The sequence below is a fragment of the Podarcis melisellensis genome, assembly GCF_964234715.1.
Source record: "Podarcis melisellensis genome assembly, chromosome: 8".
Lineage (NCBI taxonomy): Eukaryota > Metazoa > Chordata > Lepidosauria > Squamata > Lacertidae > Podarcis > Podarcis melisellensis.
The window spans coordinates 28,776,188-28,798,871 of record NC_138540.1 but is presented as its reverse complement, the minus strand read 5'-3'; the positions used below and the strand labels follow the sequence as shown (position 1 = coordinate 28,798,871).

The window sequence follows — 22,684 nt, the reverse complement described above, 5'->3', positions numbered from 1 at the left end:
GGCAGATGAAACCGATGCAATTGTTAGCACACTTAAATAGTGGGATCAACAGGGAGTTGCAACCCGTGCTGGGCTGAGGGGGTTGCCCTTTTTTTTGGCAGTTTGGGGGTGGGATCAAAGAAGCTAGAGGGATAACTTTGAGGACATTTTATGGGGGAGGGGAATGGCATCAAGTCCATCTAGTTCAGCACTGTCTAAACACAAAACCTAGCATGGCATGGAGAAAGTGGATAGAGGAAAGTTTCTCTCCCTCTCTCAAAACACTAGACGTCCAATGCAGCTAAATGTTGGAAGATTCAAGACAGATAAAAGAAGGTCCTTCTTCATGCAGTGCAGAGTTAAACTATGAAATTCGATCCCACAGAAGGCAGTGAAGGCCACCAACTTGAGTGGCTTTGAAAGAGGATTTAGCAAAGCGATGGGAGAGATGGCTGTCAAGGCAACTGGCGAGTTCCCTAGCTTAATAATGTGCTATGCAAAGAAGAGTTTTCCCTGAATCCTCCAACATCCCTGCCTCTGACTCAGAGGAGGAGCTCCCTGAAGGACCTTTGTTCCCACAGCCCTGCAGAAGCCAAGACTTAAAAGTAAGTTGACGCCTTTCCCCTCTCCACCTCTCCCCCACTTTTCTTCCTAATGTAACCCTAACGCCTCAACAAATGAAACTGACCTATGGAAAATGTAACTTGAAAAAAGAGACATTACACATAAAGTGGTACCTCAGGTTACATACGCTTCAGGTTACAGACGCTTCAGGTTACAGACTCTACTAACCCAGAAATAGTACCTTGGGTTAAGAACTTTGCTTCAGGATGAGAACAGAAATTGTGCAGCGGCGGCGTGGTGGCGGGAGACCCCATTATCTAAAATGGTGCTTCAGGTTAAGAACAGTTTCAGGTTCAGAACAGACCTCTGGAACAAATTAAGTTCTTAACCAGAGGTACCACTGTACCTGTGTAAACCAAGAAAACTTTAATAAAAATGTATATTTAAAAAATGATTTATTTATTTTTTAAAAAAGTAAGTTGATGTCCCTTTAAGCACTCAGCCGGTACGTCCAGGGAGGGGAAGCCTATCACATTCCAGGTAGTCAGCTTCATGATTCATTGCACTCTAGTTCCCAGCAGAGGCTGCATCTCCTGTAGCAGCCTTAGGGTGGAGAAAGCTCCTATGGGAGCTATCCAAGGTCCTGTTCTTGTATGTTCTATACCAGGGGTGTCCAAACTTTTTTCAAAGAGGGCCAGATTTGATGAAGTGAAGGGCCATGAGGGCCAACCAAAGGGCCGACCAAAGTTGTTATCCTTTTTTTTAAGGATTGAAGTTGTTGAGCTTCTGGTATGATTTTACCCCAAAGTAAATACAAATTCATGCTGGCCACATGACCTGGAAGCTGTACACCGGCTCCCTCGGCCAGTAAAGCGAGATGAGCACCACAACCCCAGAGTCGGCCACGACTGGACCTAATGGTCAGGAATCCCTTTACCTTTACCCCAAAGTTGTTGAGCTTTTAGGATTGAAGTTGTTGAGAGAGACCGGATTAAACTGACTGGCGGGCCGGATTAGGCCCCCGAAATGGACTTTGGACATGCCTGTTCTATAGAAATAAGCTAACATGGTGCCCTTTAGATATTGAGCAAGAACTAGCCAGGCAGCTGCAAGAAGGTAGCAAATAAGAGGCTTTAGATGACTGTCTCCAATGTTGTGTTGGGGGAAAAAAGTTTAATGGGGCTAGTTCCAGAGATTTTGATAGCTGCCATCCAGTTATTTTAGTAATTTCTGCAAAGACCACAGTCCAAAACTGTGATGCATTTTTCCCCACAAGATGAAACAGCACTGGTTACAAAAGATGATGATGGTGATTTATTAAATTTGTATACTGCCCTTCATCTGTCAATCTCAGGCTGGGCCGCAACATAATGACATGGATCTAGAAAATCAGTTTCCTCCAAGGGCACATGGATTTGCTCCGCAACCACCTGCTCAATAATCTTGCCCAAGAAGAGGAGATTAGCAAACTGGCCAGTAGTTACTTAGATTTTCCAAATCCAGGGAGGGTTTCTTGAGGAATGGTTTTACCACTTCCTCCTTCAAACAGTCAGGGACCATGCCCTCTTGCAAGGAGACATTAGCCCCCTCCCTGGCCCAGATAGCTGTCCTTTTCCTGCTAGTTTTTATCAGCCTAGAGGGGCAAGGGTCCAGAGTGGTCACTCTGATTGATTCAAGCACCTTGTTCTCATCCTTGAGCCTTACTAACTGAAACTCATCCAACACAACAGGACAGTGCTCTGGACACCCCATGGAATCCATCTGCTATAAGCGGATTATGGCTCCCCAGCTTGACCTATATGAACCCCATATTTGCAGCTAATATTCCCTAACAATTGGGAGGAAGGAGGAAGCATTAGTCATTGTGAGGGAGATAATCTTGGACAAACAACTGAATTAAGAAGCAAACTGACCTCTCCTTCTCTATCAGGTTCACTTCAGGTCTCTCCTAATTTCTTACATCTTGAAAGGAAGCCTTAAAAGTTTTGTGTAGGCAGACTTGAGAGATGGAGGGATTGATTCATTCCTGGTGTAGTCAATTTCAGTTCTACTTATTCATAGGGTTGTTCCATCCCATTTCCTCATTAATCTACATTTTTAAGGCACAAAAATTGCATTTAAATAAGTGTCTCATCACAACACATGCATTTCTAAATGTTATTTTATCAGAGAATAAACATTTTGCTGTATTCTTTCCCCTAGCCAAGCAGTGTATTGGGAAATCAGAAAAATGCAAGATCTGGTGGATAATTATATTCCCATTTATGCTTCAGTCTGACATCGTGTAAAGTGGATCATGTAAATTCACACTGGAAGTCATGGAAAGCAGATGCGTGCCATGTTGTCAGCACATTGAATGATTATTCTGGACAGATGATGATGATGATGATGATGATGATGATGATAATAATTTATTTATATCCCGCCCTCCCCAGCCAAAGCTGGGCTCAGAGCGGCTAACAACAGTAAAAATAACACACTTTACATACAATCACAATCAATTAATTGAAATACATTCTAAAATCAATTCATTCTAAAATCAATCCAGAGTCAAATTAATGGCAACCATTTGGGTTAGAGTTCTATGAGGATTACAGAAGGAGGGTGTCAGACTGCGCCTTGGCCAAAGGCCTGGTGGAACAACTCTGTCTTGCAGGCCCTGCGGAAAGATGTCAAGTCCCGCAGGGCCCTAGTCGCTTGTGACAGAGTGTTCCACCAGACCACAGCCACGGCTGAAAAAGCCCTGGCTCTGGTTGAGGCCAGCCTAACCTCCCTGTGGCCCGGGATCTCCAAGATGTTTTTATTTGAAGACCGTAAGGTCCTCCATGGGACATACCAAGAGAGGCGGTCCCGTAGGTACGAGGGTCCTAAAAGAAATTACTTCTTCATGCAGCGCATAGTTAAATTATGGAACACCTTCCCACAGGAGGCAGTGATGGCCATGATGACTATGCTCTGATGCCACTGTTGGAGGCAGTGTGTCTTTGAATCCCCTTTATTAGAAACTGCAGAAGGGGAGAGTTTCTGGCCAGCTTGAGGGTTTTCCACAAGCATCTGGTTGGCCACTGTGAGAAGATGTCAGACTAGATGGGCCATTGGTTGGCTCGTCTATGTTCTTAAGTTTTTACAGCTAAGCTATGGTATTAACTTCAATTATATGTGCTGGTGGTCATTATTTTGGCCTCTTGATGATCACTATATTCATTCCAGTAGAAAAGGCAATACACCTCTTAATACCTGTTACTGACAGGCAGTGCCCACTCCCATGTTGCTTGTAAGTAAAAGGGCAGGAAGGTGGAAGTCTAGCTGAGAGGCGAATGGGGTTGGTGGGACACTTCCCCATTCACTATAATGGACTATCCACCACTGCAACAACAATAATAATTTCAGAGGCAGGGAGAAGGAATGCTGAAAATAATCTCTGACAGATGGTGTTTGGCTTTTCCCTAAAAGCCTTCAGGGAACAGGGAGATAGTATGTTCCCTCCATCTTACACCCCCTTGCTGGAGTGTTCTGAGAATTAGAAACATCTGATCTGCATAGAAAACCTATTTCTCCCCTTCTCTTTCCTTCTTTCACTCCAGTACCTTGGAGAGATGCCTCTCCACATAGCAGGCATCAGTTCCAACCCATTGCTGCTATGAAACAAACACTCTGATTTCCCCAGTTGGAGCCTGTATAGATATCATTTTGAGTTGGTTTCTGGTCTCCTTGTTTGCACGAACAGTGATCCTTGGAGATGAAACATCCTATTGGCAACTTGACCTCCCCCACCCCTCCAATCCACCTGAGTGTTTTGCATTTTCAACATGGTAAACATCTTATTATTTGAGCGAGACTGGTTTTTTTACAGCAGGTTTGAGATCAGGATTATAATGACTGTGGTGAATCTTAGACAGAGACCTCCTCCCATCAACACAATTACTTAATGGCCCAGAAAATATAATTATTTAGAGAACTTCAGTTTGTTTTGGAGAATGTTCTCAGATGCTGGCTTTGAAGCCCTTGATCAGTCAATGGATTTTGCATCATTGCTGTGGCAACTGTTTATTAGGACTGTGCATTATCCTGCCCAACCTGATCCAGAGCCCCATTGCAGAGCCCCAGATTGGCCCCAACACCTGACCTGACCCAGATCCAGACCTGAATAAATTCAGATGGCAGGGCTGATGTTTAATTAAGGTAGTTGATTCTTATAAACAGCCGGTGAGTGAAGGATTCAATCTTGCTGGGCTCTGCTTCCCTACAATGAACAGATTGGCCCCAGATTGGCCCCAACACCTGACCTGACCCAGATCCAGACCTGAATAAATTCAGATGGCAGGGCTGATGTTTAATTAAGGTAGTTGATTCTTATAAACAGCCGGTGAGTGAAGGATTCAATCTTGCTGGGCTCTGCTTCCCTACAATGAACATGCTGGTGAAGCAGACCCCTAAAACCAGCAAGACTGTACCCAAGACAATCCAAGGCTGCCTCAACTCGACTCAGTCAAAGCTCAGATCAGTCCAAATCAGTGCAACTCAGTATCAAGAGTACACGACTGATTTACATTAAGAAGACCCTATTGATGTTTCACAACCTTAACCTGTTGCAGGATCTTAGCCAGACCCAGTTAAATATAGCAGAGCTTATGCAGACTTCCAGAAGCAATCAGTTGCAGGCAGGTAGGATGAAGCAGTAACATGACACTGCTACTAGTAACTTGGTTACTTATAGGTGTTTATTATTTACTGCAGACTCACAAGTTACCATATACAAGTTACAGACACGGATCTTGTCTCTCACTGAACAAACTCCAAACAACTTTTAGAACACACACTGACCAAACAACTAACCAACAAGGAAGGTCATAAGTCATCATGCCTATATGGAGACCTCAACCAATAGCAGAGTTGTATCCAAGGTCCCATATCTCTAGGTAGAATAACTCCCTCTGCTCAGTCTTCTTTGTCTTCGGCCAACTTTTTAATTGCTTTGTGGGAAGCTGCATCAAATAGCATGTAGTCAAAAATCCCAGCAGATCCAATCACAAACCAAACTGTGGGTTGTATCCCAGTGGTAAGCCTATTTGGAGTAAACCCATCGAAATAAATGGACGTGATTCACGTTGGCCCAATAATTTCAATGCGCCTACTCTGAGTGGGTCTTAGTTGGATACCACTCTGAATGGCTCATGACCAGCATCCACCCCACCCCACTGCACCACTATGAGGACCTACACACCACCCATCAGCCAGAAAACCCCCCAAGATTTTCATACCCTAGTCCCTAGTTACCTAGCAGAATAAATTTTGTTCTTAATGGCCAGTGCATCCTGCTTCCTCTACTTTTCTCGACAACAATTAAAATTAGTAATTCTAATCTAATTTCTTTTTTCCTCCTTGCCCTCTCCTGCAATGGCACATTTTTTAACTGGCATACGTAGAAACTGGACGTTAATGGTGCAATGGATTTATTCTGCTCCTACAGTCCTGAATAATGCATTTCTAAAGTATGACTAAGTAACACAGAGACGCAATTGCCTGCTTTATAGTTCTCCAGCTTCTCAGCTTGTCGAGTTGAAAGTAGCCACAGGGGCTTCTCGATTCATCCTGAAACAGAACGTCAAATGCACAAATTTGTTTTGGTTCCCTTTGCCACCTTGGAGCTGCCTTGCAGTTGGACAGATCATTGACATGTCTTCCCCAGTGCTGGCTGCTTTTAACTGGCAGCAGGCTCTCCTGGGGTCCAGGTGTGGGCCTTTCCCACCCTGCTACCTGTAATGAGTTTGGATCCATGAATGTACATCCATGAAATGAAGACTGGCAGGCATTTGAAGCAAGAGTCAGTCAACAGCTTGTTCAGCAATCCTGGGCCTCCCTCTGCTCCATCAGGGCATGTCCACAAGAAATTGATTTCTAAGAAGCAACTAGCCTCCCAAATAAATGAACACCTCTAAATCCTAAACTGTTGGCACACATACACCACAATACCTTTGAACTAAACACATTTGGAAATGGGATGCCGCACACCCACACACACCAAGCTTTTCATGCCTTCTGTAGAAATTCTCAAAAGGTCCTACTGGTTTTCTGGGCAAAGAAAGGAGCAGGGACTGGCACATCACTTCAGAGGTGTCACCATGCCCTCCAACATTTCTCCAATGAAAATAGGGACGTCCCATTCCAAAATGATAATTTTACTATTTATACCCAACACATATTACCAGGTTGCCCAAGCAACTCTGGGCAGCTTCCAATAGATATAAAAACATAATAAAACACTAAGCATTAAATAAAAACTTCCCTATACAGGATTGCCTTCAGACGGCTTGGGGGGGGTCAGATAACTCCACACCCTCCAACATTTCTCCAATGAAAATGGGGACATCCTAAGGAAAAGTGGACTTTCTGGGATCAAATAAGAAGCTAGGATGGCTTCTCTAAATCAGGGATGTTGCTGGGGGGAAAAGGGACACTTGGAGGGTCTGGACTCCAGATCATAGAACCTTAGAATTGTAGAGTTGTTCTCTGCAAGAAACCATATCAAGCCGATTCCATTCTGCAGAACTATTTCAATTCTACTTTCATCCAAAGAAAAAGGGGGAATGTGTCTTCTGTAAAACAAGAACTAAGCTCTGTTTGAGGTTCCCCTGCTCAGTGTTTTTTAGTTTGTCTGAAGCACAGATAATACAGTACAGAAACTAAGCTGAAAACACTATTCCTACCCAAGGATATCCAATCTACCAGAGATATCAATCCCTCCAAACCCCTTGATTCAAAGCACCCAGACCGCTGACCGGGGCTTGTTGTAATGAGAAAGGGTTACCATTGCCATTGGCAACCAGTCTGTTTCTGGGCACAATTCAAAGTGCTGGTTATGACCTATAAAGCCATATATAGCTTAGGTCCAGGCTATCTGTTTCCCCTCATACAAACCTGCCGAGGCTCTGAGATGTTCAGACCCTTCTCTCAGTCTTGCCACCCTCACAGGCACACTTGATGTGGATGTAGGAAAGGGCCTTCTTGGAGATTGCTCCCAGGCAAGAGAAGCTGAACTGGTTCCCTCCTTGTTGTCCTTCTGCTGACGGGGACGGGGCACAAACAGAGCCTGGACATATGCCCAGGAGATGGGGGCGGGGCAAGGAGCTGACCTCTCCTTCTTTAGGGAACTTTCCTGCCTGAACTGTGTTGATTTGGTTTCTTCTGTCTCATTGCTGTTTGCAGAGCCTTCAGTTTGTTATATTTCAATAAATACAACTCTTTTTTCACCACGTTTATATTGTCTTGAGTCTTCTTTATGTGTGCAATTCCTACCTTGGACCCCTGTCCAGGTGATATCAACAGGTGTGCCTCAGTTGTCCCATCATGGTAACACTAGGAATTCATCAAAGCAACCACCAGCCTCAACAGCTTGTTGCTTTTCGTCAAAATCTCCCAAAGAGCTGTCTCTCTCATATTCATATATATATATATATATATATATATATATATATATATATATGAGAGAGAAATCTAATATGAAATCTATGTAATAATAGGACTTGTTGAGGAGAGACAGCATGATCTGGAGGAGGACACTAATATGGTGAGGTGGCTGGCTGGATTTTTCTAGCCTTCACATTTCAACAGCCTGGTGAATCACAGAAGTATTTTTAGAGATTTAAGCAACTTCAAGTTATTAGAAAGATAAATAAATGCTGAATGTCTCCAACAAGTCTGGGCACTTTCAAATGGGCCATTGTATAACTGGTAATCATAACTGTTGAGGGGGACACTCAGTGGTGTAGATGGCCAGCAGCTGAAGAGCAATAAACATCCATGTCTGGAAAGGCATGTGAAAGTCAGAGGCCCACACAGAGAAATCAGGACTCAACTGGGAAGAGGCCGAATGAGTGGATTCATTTCAATGCAAACCTGCACATTTCGTACCTCTTGAAACACAGCTATCCTTTTACAATGCTGCCCCCACCTGCAAGTGGGGATGGTTTTGCCACACCCCATCTCCCCTGGGCAGAAGACTCAGAATGGTTTTGCTCTGGGGTCAGGGGCAGGACGTCGGAGGAGGAATGGTGGAGACCGCCTCCCCTTTCTCCTGAACCTTCCTGAGAAGAGGAGGACAGTACAGATTTACAATGGTGATTTGCAGAGAGTCACAGCTCAAAGATAGAAGAGGAGCAAAGCTGAGAAAGCAGAGCAGGAAAAGCTGGCTGACATGTTGTCACTAAAGAGCATTCCTGACCCCCCTTCTCCCAGAACCCGGAGATCAATGAAAGTAGGAGAGCAGAGAGCTAAGAGACAATTGGCCCTAGGCAGCCACCATAAGGGGTGTGCTGTTGACAACTGAGAAGGGAAGGGAGAGGAGATTACTCAGAGCAACGCAATCACAGTGGTACCTCGGGTTAAGTACTTAATTCGTTCTGGAGGTCCGTTCTTAACCTGAAACTGTTCTTAACCTGAAGCACCACTTTAGCTAATGGGGCCTCCTGCTGCCGCCTTGGTTCTCATCCTGAAGCAAAGTTCTTAACCCGAGGTACTATTTCTGGGTTAGCAGAGTCTGTAACCTGAAGCGTCTGTAACCCAGGGTACCACTATACCCAAAGAGGCTGCTTTTCTATGCCTCTCTCTGTGAATATTGAATAAAAAGACATTGTTAAGAGCTTCTTGTCTTTCCATTGCTGGCAGCCTGCCATGAGGGAGGGGGATCAGATTCCCTGAAGCCTGACATCTGGGGAGAAGTTAGGGAAGGGCCAAGCAGGATATTGGGCTAATCAGGAAAGAAAAGAAGCTGGGCTTTATAAGCTGGCTCCATCCCAAACCCTCAATTCTTCTCTTTGCCACACCCTCCCTTCCTCCCTCCCTCCCTGTGCAGTCTGGACTTTGCTAATTGCCTGTTTGGGGGCTCAGTAAGAATTTAGAGAGGAGCATCTGATTGGCCTTGGGACTCCTCTTTTCTACCTACTCCATACTGCTGGGAATCTTATTCTCGGAACGGTTCAATTGGCTTTCTGCCCAAGCAGAAAATACAAATTAAGATCTGTTGGTGTAAATGCCCAAGGCACTGTTACGTTAAAGGCACTCTTTGTCCCCTTTGCCACCTTAGTTGTGGGTGCTTTCAGATGCCCTTTAAGCTTGGCAGACACACCAGAGTGAACCCTGACATGGCAAGGCCATGGTGCACTTGTTAGGTTCATAAACCCAAGGATGAAGTGTTCCTTTCAATCCTTTGCTGTGAGGCCACAGGTGGATTCTGAAATGACGCCCAGGAGTGAGGAGGCACCCAGTGTCTCCTGCCTTAATGAACTTCCCTGCCTGGGCTATAATATATTTTTCGTAATTATGCATATTCAGTTGTTTGCAGATCCACTATTTCAGTGGTTCCCAACTGCGGACCCCCTGGTTTTCAAAAGCCAAGTGGACCCCTTACTTTTGAAAATTTTAATATTTCTATATTAGTTTGTGTTATTTGAATAGTGACATGGACTCAGGGGCTCCACAGACCACCAACTGGGAACCACTGTGCTTTGAATAAATATATTTGAATAAATATAACCTTTTCCACCACATTTATGGTTTCCCGAGTCTTCATTGCAGGTGTGCTGTTAACTTGCACTTCCCTAAACTTTGCTGTGCAGTTCTCCAATCAAAGGTCGCATACAAAAATGTGTATATTAGGTGTGAGTGTGCATATAAATGGATAAATTGCTGAAAGCAACATACAAATGCATTGTACGAGGGGATATTGCTTTGGAAAATGTATATATTAGGAGAAATGCACACTAAAATGCTGACAAATTTTTGGCAAGGGCTTTTTAACAAAAGAAATATGCAAACTGATGCAAAAATGTTGCAAACGGAGCTTAAAGTTGGAAAATGAAAAACAGAGAAGAAACAAAAACAAAATTGACAAATGTGTTTTATTTCCCAGCCCAACCTGGCGATGTCAGATATTGAACAAGCTTTCTACATGCAAAGCTGGTGCTCCACTGCTGAGTTGTAGATGCTGCTGTTGAACACAGAATGCTGTGTTCTGCCAAGTCAGACGACTGGGCCATCTATTTTTTTAAAAAAATATTTTTATTAAAATTTTGTTTAGACAATAAAAAACATACAGAATAACATAGAATTTTCCAATATCCACATTTCATTCTCATCATTGGACTTCCTCACAACTCTTGTTCCTGCATTCCAAACTCTTAAATTTTGCCAGCAATTTATTAACTTGTTTCAATTCATATAATGTAATTTTCCAATATTAAATCTCAAATTTTAGAAAATTTAGACCACCCTTTTGAAGACATAGTTTTAACATACTGTTTATCCAAAATTTGTCTTTTCTTTTAATTGCATTTAGATTCATATTCCTTATAACTAATTTGTTGGAACCATGTTATTGCTAATCTTACATCTTTCTTAACATTCATACAATTTGCAATGTTTTTGTAGGTAGTCCTTAAATTTCTTCCAGTCCTCCTCCACCAGTTCTTCTCCCAGGTCTCGGATTCTGCCAGTCATTTCCGCCAGTTCCATATAGTCCATCAGTTGCATCTGCCATTCTTCCAGTGTGGGCAAATCTTGAGTTTTCCAGCATTTAGCAATGAGTATCCTTGCTGCTGTTGTAGCATACATAAAAAGGGTTCGGTCTTTCTTTTGCACCCTCTGGCCGACAATGCCTAAAAGAAAGGCCTCTGGTTTCTTAGGGAAGGTATACTTAAATACCTTTTTCAGCTCATTATATATCATTTCCCAGAAAGCCTTCACTCTAGGGCAAGTCCACCAGAGGTGAAAGAATGTTCCTTCGGCTTCTTTACACTTCCAACATTTATTATCAGACAAATGGTATATCTTTGCAAGCTTGACTGGGGTCATGTACCACCTGTATATCATTTTCATAATATTTTCTTTCAAGGCATTACAGACGACTGGGCCATCTAACTCAATATTGTCAAGACTGACCAGCAGTGGCTCTCAAGGGTTTCAGGCAAGACTCTTCCCTGACCATACCTGGTGATGCTAGAATTGACTCTGGGACCTTCTGTGTGCATTAGATACATGTTCTTAATCAAACTCAGAAGCCCCAATCACTAGAGAGTTGATGGGCTTAGTGCTAAGGGGCATTTGCCTACTGAATGTTCAGTTCCTAGACCAGGCATAGGCAAACTTGGCCCTCCAGATGTTTTGGGACTACAACTCCCATCATCCCTGACCACTGGTCCTGTTAGCTAGGGATGATGGGAGTTGTAGTCCCAAAACATCTGGAGGGCTGAGTTTGCCTATGCCTGTCCTAGACTCATCCCACACTAGATTTTCCCTGCCTTCCCTCAAAGAAACAGACTTTTTAGAAGCCTGGAAGAAGCTCAAAGAGAAATTAAACACACACACTGTATGCTTTCCAGTTTTTCTCTGTGTTTCCAAAATTAACATGACTGAGACAGCTCTCCCCCCCCCCGTACCTTTTAAGCAGTGCCTGAAGGCAGAAGACCAAGCAGAGCAGCTGATGTCAGAAGGAAATAAGGCAGCATCTTGAAGACAGAGGAGAGTGAAGGAGTCTTTGGCAGATATCGAACAGAGAGGTGAAAGGTGATTTTCTAAAAAGCCATTAAGTGATGGGATGGGATGATGTATATATATAGATATATACACACACACAATCTTGTTTGCACTTAATTTCAATTAACATCCCTCTAAGGGCCAGAAATTTTATCTTTACCCACAAGGAGGTTTAAAATATAGATGAGAAGAAGGATGGAGGGAAATTTATTAAAGGTTCATCGGATTCAAGGATGTTGGAGGAACGAGTAGTCTTGTGATCCTCTGAACTGTCCTTGCTGGTGTTGTGAATTTTGCAGCTTCATCTGATGAGGAAGAGCATTGCTAGTTCAGCGGTCTGTGCAAAAGGTTACAGGTTCTAATCCCAGCACTTCCAGGCTGATGTGTAGGGGCAGCTTGAACCTGGATACAATGTGATGTGTGAACAAGGTTTTCTGTGTTGGGGGGGGGGGGTAGGTAAGTAATGTAGACAGGTGGTAATTAGCAGAAAATGCCCCATGAGCTATATTGCACGTCTTAACAAAACATATTCTGCCTTCTCTAAAAGTTCTTATCCTGCTTATTTAAAGCAGGCATTGCCTGATTAGTTGGGTCCCCTTACGTTTCACCTGAAGACTGCCAGGAGGTTTATGAACAGATTTTTCTACTCCTCTCCCTACTGCTTTCACCGCCATCCCTCCCACATGTCCTTGCCATTTCGAAGCTTTGAGAGCAGAGTGTAGCTAAGAGGAAACAAAGCAAGCCTTGAGTAAGATTGAAAGCAGACCCAAGGGCATTCTTCCTCTTTACACAAGTGATGAAACCTTGCTATCTGTTCTGATTTAACATGTTGGAAATGCAGTAACCCAGAAAAGCAAAGCCATAATGAAGATTATATATATATATATATATATATATATATATATATATATATATATATATCCAATTAACTAAATGTGAAAGATTTAGCAAAACGGGTCTCTGAACAAAAGATTAACTTCAATGTCAGTCCTGTCATTCTTCCACTTTCAAACCCCACCACACCTGAATTAAGAAAAGTTGTACCTGTTACTAATCATGCTGGTTTTATCTTAGGGTCAGAGGCGTAGGAAAGTCAGGTGGTACCCAGTGCGGAAAATTTCTTGTCACACCCCCCCCCCACACACACATTTTATTTATTTTTTTGCCTGCAAAAATGGAAGGTGGAGCAAGCTTCTTTTCTCCTGCCCTGGAGGGTAGGACCCTAACTGCTGTGATAATGCTTTATTTTAAAATGTTTTGAAAATTACATTGAATTTCTGCATAGCTCATTGTCACCATCTAGTGGCATATTTGTATATTGCGCTTTGCAACACATTTAAAGCGTTTTATTTGCAGCTGTGTAGCTGAGTCCTTAGTTTCACAGTGGAGTAGGGATTTGAACCCTGGTCTCCCAGGTCCTAGTCAGATGCTATAACCACTATACAACAGTAGCTCTCACTCTGCACTGTTATATGTGTCCGGCAGCTTTTCCCACACAAACACAAGACTTCCAGAATTCTCCATCTCCCGATCCTGGTCCCTGGAAAAACTCCATTTGTTAAAATCAAAGAGACAAGTTATTGGCCGCCCCCCCCCCCCCCGCCTAGGTGCTCTGCATTGAAACACTTTAATGGAGTTTTGGGAATTCAGCCATGAGGCTCAGAATACTGAGAGATAATGGCTCCTTACCACACAGAAAGGTCTCCATTTTAAAAGCATTTCCTCCCCAATAGTTTTTCCTTCATTAAGAAGCTACAAGGGCTCAAAGATGCCACTCAAGAAACAAGCAAGCGAGGGAGGTTTTTGTCCATATTGTCATCCCCCATGGCAGACAGCCACACACCACAATGCTCTTCAAGTGCTCCTGTTCATTAGGGATGGTCCCAATTGTCTTCTGCCTGGCCTGTAGGATTGCCATTTTCACCATGTGGCCACAGTGTACTAGGGTGGCCATGCGTCCTCATAGACCTCATAGACCCAGCGCCTCCAAGTGTCTCTATTTTCCAGTGACAATTCCAGATTCACAGAAGCCATCCCAGTTTCTGATTTGATCCCAGAATGTCCCACCTTTTCTTAGGATGTCCCTACTTTCATTGGAGAAATGTTTGAGGGTATGTAGACCTTCATATTGGTATTGGGCATTGGCGTTTTATTCTCCCATGAAATGGAGAAGGTGAGCCATTACTGGAGCTGCCTTGCCAATATGCTTGTCCAGTTCAGCATCATTGGAGGGATTGCTGGTTGTGGTGGAACTCAGATAGATGAAATCATCTACCACCTCAAGCATGTGGGCTGTAACAACTCAACAGACCTCTTTTTGTTGTTGTTCTTTATTTCATAACCTTCATATGCCACTTGATAGTAAAAGCAAACAGCTCAATACGGTTTGCAGAAAGAATAGCGCAATAAAATTATCAATAAGAACAGGTGTGCCTAAACAGAATGTACGGTAGGTGTTGCCAAACTAAGAGAGAAATTTCTCACCAAAGCAAAAGAGTTTTCTGTCGAAACAGTCCAGCAGGCATATATATGGTGCAACATTCTTTTTTATTTTTATTTTTTAAATGCTATTGTCAGAGCTGCCTCTAGGTCCCAGCTCACAGAGGACCAACGCTAGTCAGTGATAATGTACAAAAGTCTTTATTGAAGTTCAGTTTCCATTTCCAAGCCGCAGCGTGCAGCTCTACGTCTTAGAACCTAGACCGGCGAAGCTCCGTCTGAGTCTCCGCCCCCTAGACACCAGTTTAAGACTCTAGCCTTACTCCACCTCTTCCGTTGTTCTTTCCTCCTCTGGGTCCGTCTGCCCCCTGGGGTTTCATCCTTTCTGGACTCTTCTGACGCTGACCCCCCTGATTCTTGTCCCTCCTTCCGGCGGGCTTTAGGACCTGGTTCCCTATCTGGGCTACCTGCTGTGCCGCTCGCCTGTACATTTGAACTTGGCGCGCTCGCCCAGCCGGTAACTTTCCTCTTGACCGTTTCCCCGCTCTCCGATGGAGGCGTGGTCAATCCTGACTCATCTCCTCTCGCTGGTGGTGAGTACACTGGTCCCGATACCTGGGACTCCTCCCCCCCACTGCGCTCTGGTGGGGAAGCTGGTCCTGATTTCCAACTGCTGCTCTGGGAGTCCCCGCTGGCCCCTTCCTTCTGGGGTATCCCCCTTGGCACCCCCCTTGCTCTGGCCATCGGTGCCCACTTCTGTGAATCTTCCGATTCGCTGGAGAGACTCAGGGAATCCCTCGGACCACTGTCCTCGCCTACGCTCCCCTCGGATTCCTCCCCCTCGCTCTCCATTTCCTCCCTGTCCTGTGCCTCTGCTCCTGAGCCCCTGACAGCTATTTTTAAAGGGGCAATAGTACATTTGAAGGTGCCTGTTCAACTTCAAAAAGAAGACTGAGTGATTCAGAACTCCAAAAGTCCAGAAGAAATTCAGAGAAGGAGAGTTTTCAGAATGTGCGTGAACCTGGATGCCAGCTATGTTGGACTTAAAGGGACTTACTTGTAAGTAAAGAGGCATGGTCTCAGGCTGCAAAAGGACAGAGCAGAGAATGGATTTGGTTCCGAGCTGTGTCTCCTGATGTGAAAGAGTCAGGCGACTTCATTAACCTGCAGTAATTAAGCAAGTGCTCACTTTCCCTCTGCTGTGATTAAAATGTTAACACTTGCTAAAATTAGACAGCCGAGGGGTTTGCAACTTCTGACTTTGAACACCACGGCGTAGTGACTAAAGGACGGATCAGCCCACAAGATTGCTGTCCCTACCTAAGGGACACGGGAGCTAAAGGGGCCTGCTTTAAATGGGCTCGTCCTTTATTCACCTCCCAGTCACACACAACCCCCCCCCCCACATAGTCATTTTCTGGAAGAGACAAGAAAGCAAAGGGCACCCCAGTCTCCATCCCTGAAGAGTCTCAGCTTAATCAGTTTATCAGCTTGGGCAGGGAGTGTGAGACGGGCAGGAGACTTGCCAACACCTCCTTGATTAATAAGGAAGGCAATGAAGGCCGACAGTTTGCTCAGGCCGCCATAATAGAGTCAGCAATGTCTCTCCGTTGAGCACGTGGGCTTTATGGCGTCCCCTGGCACCATCGGACAAAAGCAGCCTCTTGGCAGGTGAATTATAACTTTGGCCATGGACAGGGGCTGCTCTCCTGAACCTGAAAGCTTATGTTTATTTAAAGTGCATACAGCTGTGGTCATCTCAAAGAGGACAGCCTTGGTTGTTTGTTGTCTGCATGGCAGAACGAGGTGCATGTACTTACAAGCTTTGCATTGACAGCGGGAGAACATTTTTTTATTGATTTATTTCTTTGTTTTATTCCATTAAATTATACACACTGCTTGACTGAAACAAACAAAGCTCAAAACTTTTAATGAAGTGAATAGAACAGAGATGTCCAACAGGTTGATCGCAATCTACTGGTAGATCCCTGGGAGGTTTTGGTAGATCGCGGTCAATCGCTGGGTCACTTTTCTTAGCGTTGGTAAAAGAGAATCCATCCCCGCACCCTTGTCTCATCCTCCATTGTTGCACAATCTGCAGAACAGTAGATAGAGGTTACTCGGTGAGGCTGCTTGTTTCGCCAGCGATCTGTTGATGAATGGCTGTTCCCCTTGAGCTTAGGCTTGAATCCTCAAAAATTGGAGCTTTCCTCCTGCCTAAAAAAAACTCAACAACTTTGACCTGAACCCCCCAAAAGGGAGTAGATCACTGCCAGTTTTTAATTCTGTGAGTAAATCACAGTCTCTTGGGAGTTGGCCACCCCTGGAATAGAACAATAAAATCATCAGCAGAAAAACTATCTTTGAAACATTAGAAAGATAAAGACAAGCAAGCTAAAAACAGATTGAAACATACAGTAACATTCTACATTTCTGGGTAGGGTTATCTAAACAGAAATGTTTTTAGCAGGTGCCTGAACACTGCCTACATGATGTCAATAGGCAGGGGGTTCCAAAGTTAGCATGCTGCCACACTAAAAAAAAACCAAGTTCTTACAAATGCAGAACTGGTTTTATGTGCCAGTTCCACAGATCAATGCAGTTGAGTGCATATCATAGAGTTGTAGAGTTGGAAGAGGCCACTAAGGTCCTCTAGTCCAACCCCCTGCAATGCAGGAAATCTTTCACCTAATATGGGGCTTGAACCCAGAACCCTGAGATTAAGAGTCTCCTTCTCTACCAACTGAGCTATCCCAGGTCTTTGATATATGTGGGGTCTTGCAGGTAAACTATTAAGGGCTTTATATACTTAATAATAACGTCTTGAACTTGGCCTGGCAGCAGACTGCCAGATGGTGCAGATCTCTGAGCAGATGTGTTTTATGCTAGCAATGCCTTAATTCCGTCAATAATTATGCTGTGCACTAACTGCAACTTCCGGGTCTAGCTGAACACCTACCTACAAGAAATGCCGTATTTTTCGTTCTATAAGACGCACCAGACCATAAGACGCACCTAGTTTTTGGAGGAGGAAAACAAGAAAAAAAAAATTCTGAATCTCAGAAGCCAGAACAACAAGAGGGATCGCTGCGCAGTGAAAGCAGCGATCCCTCTTGCTGTTCTGGCTTATGGGATAGCTGCGCAGCCTGCATTCGCACACACATTTCCCCTTACTTTTTAGGAGGTAAAAAGTGAGTCTCATAGAGCAAAAAATACAGTACTTCCTTGAAGCAGAAAATGAACAAAACCAGTAGTCTAGTGGAGTATCTAATCTAGTGGTCCGTTAGGGTGAACAGATCACCACTCCAGGTCTGCTCTGCCACACAGCTAGGTGAAGCAGCTAGCTTAAAGTTGAGTGGCTGTATGGCTAACTTTATAGAGGATAGTCCTCTATTTGAAGGGATATGGGATTAAATCCCATGCTAGTCCTACTCAGAGTAGACCCATCAAAGTTGGCTCTAAAAGAAGATTAGACAAATTCATGGTGAAGATTCTCAATAGCTAAGTCATGATGGCTATGCGCTGCCCCCACAGTTGAAAGCAGTGATTCTTCTGAACACCAGTTTCTGGAGACCACATGAGGGGAGAGTCCTCTTGGGCTTTTGTCCTGCTTGCAAGTTTCCCTTCGGGGCATCTGCTTGGCCACTGTGATAACAGGAGTTTGAACTAGATGAGCCATTGTCCTAATTCAGCTGAATGCTCTTACGTTCTTAACTATTCAACTAAACTCTGCCCTCCTGTGACTTAAGCCCATTAGATCCAGTCTTGCCTTCTGGGGTGGCAGGGAGCATGTCCTCATCTTCCCCTACATGAGAGCCAGCCAGGCATTATGAGAGCACTAAAATGAATGTGTTCCCCACCGCTACCTCAAGTCAATACTGGAAGAGCGGAGCCATGTCTTCTTTGCCTCACGTTGCCTGCATCCCACAACCTCCTGGTCCTGATGGGGAGCCTTAAAACCCTCTCCCAAAATCTCGGCACAGAACAGCTCAGCTTTGTCCCATGGGGATGGAGCAGAGCACAGCTTCCACTGCACTCTGCGGAGCATATAATTGGATTACAGCCTTTTCCCGAGACTCGCAGAGCCTCTCCTGTCTATGTGCAACCTCTTTCAGCCTATGTCTTTACTTACGGCTCAGTGACTGCCAGCTATGACTGCAAATTACAAAGCGGGAGCCTCCATCTGTATTAAAAAGTGGATCAGGTGTGCTACTACTATATGGCGAGGGGAACTGAAGATGCTTGCAGTCTGCCTAGACCACATTAGCTGGAGGAGGACCTTATGGTATGATGGCAATTTTGCCAATTGGGGAGAGCTGGAGACAGGCTATTTAAGTCAGCTCTGCCTCACTCTCTTCTCTTCCTTATTTAGCATTGCCCACCCACTCTTAAATTGTATGAGTTATTTTAAGGGGAGAGGGACAAGGCTGCCCAATGGGCCCCAGCCAAAAGAATGGCTGGGGCAGGTTCCACAGCAGGGGATGCATTGGGGTACCCAATCTCAATGATCACACAGACAGGAGGAGGAATTATGCTAGGACCAGACCATGTCATTACCAAGGAGTCAAGTTTAGTTGTTGTCTGAAGACTCTCCCAGCCTCTGGGTCTGGTCCTGAGCAGAAGAATACAGGCATCAACAAGGGTGTCCCACACGACCTTAAGGTGCTGCTGTGCAATGCCAGGTCAATGATTCACAAGATCACTGCCATCTATGACTTGATCGTGGATGGAGGAATTGACCTGGCATGTGTAACAGAGAATTGGTTGGACATGGCAGATGAGCCAATTCTTGCTGCTGCTTGTCCGCCAGATTTCTCTTATGCACAGCAACCCAGGGCATGTGAGTGGGGAGGCGGGGTTGCAGTGATTTTTAGGAAGTCAGTTTTCACCAGGCATCCTATTAGGGAGATCAAGTTTTCTGAATGCATGTTCTTGAAGCTGGGCAATAGGAACAGTACTGTATTCCTACTGGTGTACAGACCTCCCTGCTGCACCAAGGATTCACTGCCAGAGCTGCTTCAGGTTTTTGACCCTTTAGTTGTAACCCCAATTTGAGTGTCAAATGCTAAATTTGGGGGGATGCACAGGAAGCAGTGTTTGTGGCACAAAACAGCACAAAACCAGCACGCCTCTTTGGCACCAGTTTGGAGTCACTCAGACGAGGTTGGGTTTGGGGGTGACCCTATGGCCCCTGGTTTGAGTGTTAATTACTCAGTTTGGGGCTGGCACAAAAAGCAGGCTTTGTGGCATGAAATAGCACAAAACCAGCACACCACCTTGGCACTGGCTTGGCGCCAAACAGACAAGGCTAAGTTTTTGGCCCTTTACCTTTGACACCTGTCTGAGTGTCAGTTGCTCAGTTTGAGGAGGCTGCAAAGAAAGTGGGATTTGTGGCACCAAAAGGCACAAAACTAGCACAACACTTTGATATCAGTTTGGGGGGGATCTGAAGTTTTAGGGTCACACATTAATGCAGCTATGATCAGGTGGCCATTCAGCCTCTGCTTTTAAAACTTCAGTGATGAAGAGTCTGTGGCCTTCATCGAATCATAGAATTGTAGATGTGGGAGGGATCCCAAGGGTCATTGAGTTTAACCCTTTGTAATGCTTTCTCTGTCTCATGGAGGCTATAATTCTGGCTTTACACCACAGGCATGAGGGAAGACTGGATGATCCTTGGGGTCTCTTCCACTTCTACACTTCTACACGCATGGTTGACAGAGCCAACAAAGCAAAATTTAATTCCTTTTGCCCTTATTGAAAGATAAGGATCACAGAGAAGGAAATAAAACAAAAAACAAACAAACCCTCAAGTAATCTTCAACGTGATGTGGAAGAAAGATTCTGGAATACAAATGCAGTTGTGCTTGGTCTCCTGCTTTACAAATGATTTTTCAAGGATGTGTCGCAAGGAAATAGCAGAAGTAGGGTGAGCCCAAATTTCCATCCTGGATCTATGGGCACTGTGTTGGTGATTCAGAAAAGGAAACTCATTTGTTTTCAGCCTGGTGGCATTGCCTGGTGGCATCTTGAGCTGGGTTGCGGGGGGCGGTGCGGCGGTGCTGTGTGAAAACAGTCCTTTGGGTTGTGTGTCAGTGGGTCTACTATGAGCAGGACATAGCTGGATTCAATCCTTGAAACCCTACACTTTGTGTTGTGTCTTCAATCTATAGGTGCGGGGGCAAGGGGGGGCACTCTCATCACTTCCATTCCTTTGTCCATCAAATTTCATGGGCATTTAGGCAGTGTTAAATAATTCCAGAAAGCCTTTTCAAACTCAGGAGGTGGGGTGGGGGAACGCTTATCACAGTTAAAGTTCAGGGACGGGTGACAAGTTTGTGAAATAGGGACCTGGTTGGGGAAGCATATTGGCTTGCAAAACTATTATATTTCTGTCACTAGGATGTGTGACATATAATGACTATCGAGACTTGTTAACACAGGGGTTTTAGCACAGCAAAGATAAGATGTAAGAAAAGAGATAACAAAATCTTGGCTGATGCTTTGATTCTGCATGCTTTGTCTTCACAGGATAATGGATTCTTTGAGCTGGTTCACACGTGCTGTGCATGGACATCAGTAGATTACTGAACACTTGGCAGAAAATGGGATCCCTTGAAAAGCGCTGGGATGTGAGGCTGTGTGCAAATATACCTTTCAGTTGTGCAAAAACTGAGGAAGGTGTAGCCACAAATGCCAGAGAGAGACTGGTCATATCCTGTTCCTTTGTTAGTCCATAGATTGCTTTTGGATGGCTTTCCCCTCCTTCTGAATTCCAGAATAATTAAGAGCATTTCTGTAATTTATGTACTGCATTTATTTTAGTGATGTGGATGGAAGGGTGAGCTTTTTCTTTTTCTTTTAAGAGGGAGATTTCAGAGTTCAGGCCCACTTGGGATCCTTCCTGTATTCATAGAATCATAGAATGGTAGAATTCGAAGGGATCACGAGGGACGGGGTCATTTGGTCCAACTCCCTGTTATGCAGGAATTCAGAGCTTCCAAAAGTGCCCCTGTTTTCCAGGGACAGCCCCAGATTTACAGGAGCTGTCCCAGTTTCTGATTGTAGGTAGGTGTTCAGTTTCTGATTGTAGGTAGGTGTTCAGTTTCTGATTTGATTTTTCTTTAGGACACCCCTATCTCCATCAGATAAATGTTGGAGGGTATGAAGTCATAATGCGACCCACGAAGCCAAGGAGATAAGTAGCTGTGCAAGCTTTAGAAGACGTCTGAAGGCAGCCCTGGTTCCCAAATGGCTTAGTTGTCAAACAAATCTGCTCCCGAACGCCGCAAACCTAGAAGTAAGTGTTCAAGTTTGTGAACATTTTTTTTGGAACCTGGACGTCCGACGAGGCTTCCGCTGAGTGCACATAGCTCCTGCAGCCAATCGGAAGCTGTGCCTTGGTTTTTGAATGGTTTCGGGAATCGAACGGACTCCCAGAATGGATTAAGTTTGAGAACCAAGGTACCACGGTGTAGGGAAGCTTTTTAATGTTTAATGTTTTATTATGTTTTATATATGTTGAAAGCTGCCCAGAATGGCTGGAGCAAATTTGTTGTCTGCATTTTTCCAGTTGATTTAGGATGAATCTGATGCGCTGAATCCAAAAATCACATTGGTTTTGCTCAATCAGGTCATGTTTTTGAGCTATGGCAACATGCCATTTTTTTACGTTTTTGTTCACATGTATGCTTGTGTGGAGCATTTTAGAAGAAGTTGGTGGGGGTGAAATGCCATGTTGAATAATTGTTTTGATTGGAAATGATTATTTTAATGACAAGAAGTATTCAGGTCCGATTGTTCTGGGTGATTATGTCGAAAAAAGATCAGTTTGAAGTCATAAAACCTCGAAATTGTCCATAAATTGGTGCGGCAAAGCATAAAGTTGGGGGATCAAAACTAAGTTAATGGGGCAGCCACCCCACAAAGTATCCTGATCTTCAATCAGCATGTCGTCCTGTAGCTCAATGTGATGAAATTCCAGTGCCTATCTTCGGAGAACTTCCTGACATTAGTGACGAAGATGCCTCCAGTGTTAAAGGACATGAAGAAGAAGAAGAAGTGGTTCTTGAAGATGATGCTCCACATCCATTTTCCCAAAAGGAGTTGAATGATCTAGTTCACAACCTCAGCTTATCAAAGGACTCTGCTGAACTGTTGGCATCCAGATTGA

The 22,684-nt window shown here is 44.4% G+C and overlaps 1 long non-coding RNA gene across 1 annotated transcript; it reads left to right on the top strand.

Annotated features, from left to right (window-relative positions):
- Positions 1-364: 364 nt before the first annotated feature.
- Positions 365-21,268, top strand: LOC309377041. Its single transcript, XR_014171400.1, has 4 exons — positions 365-446; positions 11,987-12,102; positions 15,417-15,570; positions 21,043-21,268. It is a non-coding gene; the product is annotated as an uncharacterized lncRNA (long non-coding RNA).
- Positions 21,269-22,684: the final 1,416 nt, after the last annotated feature.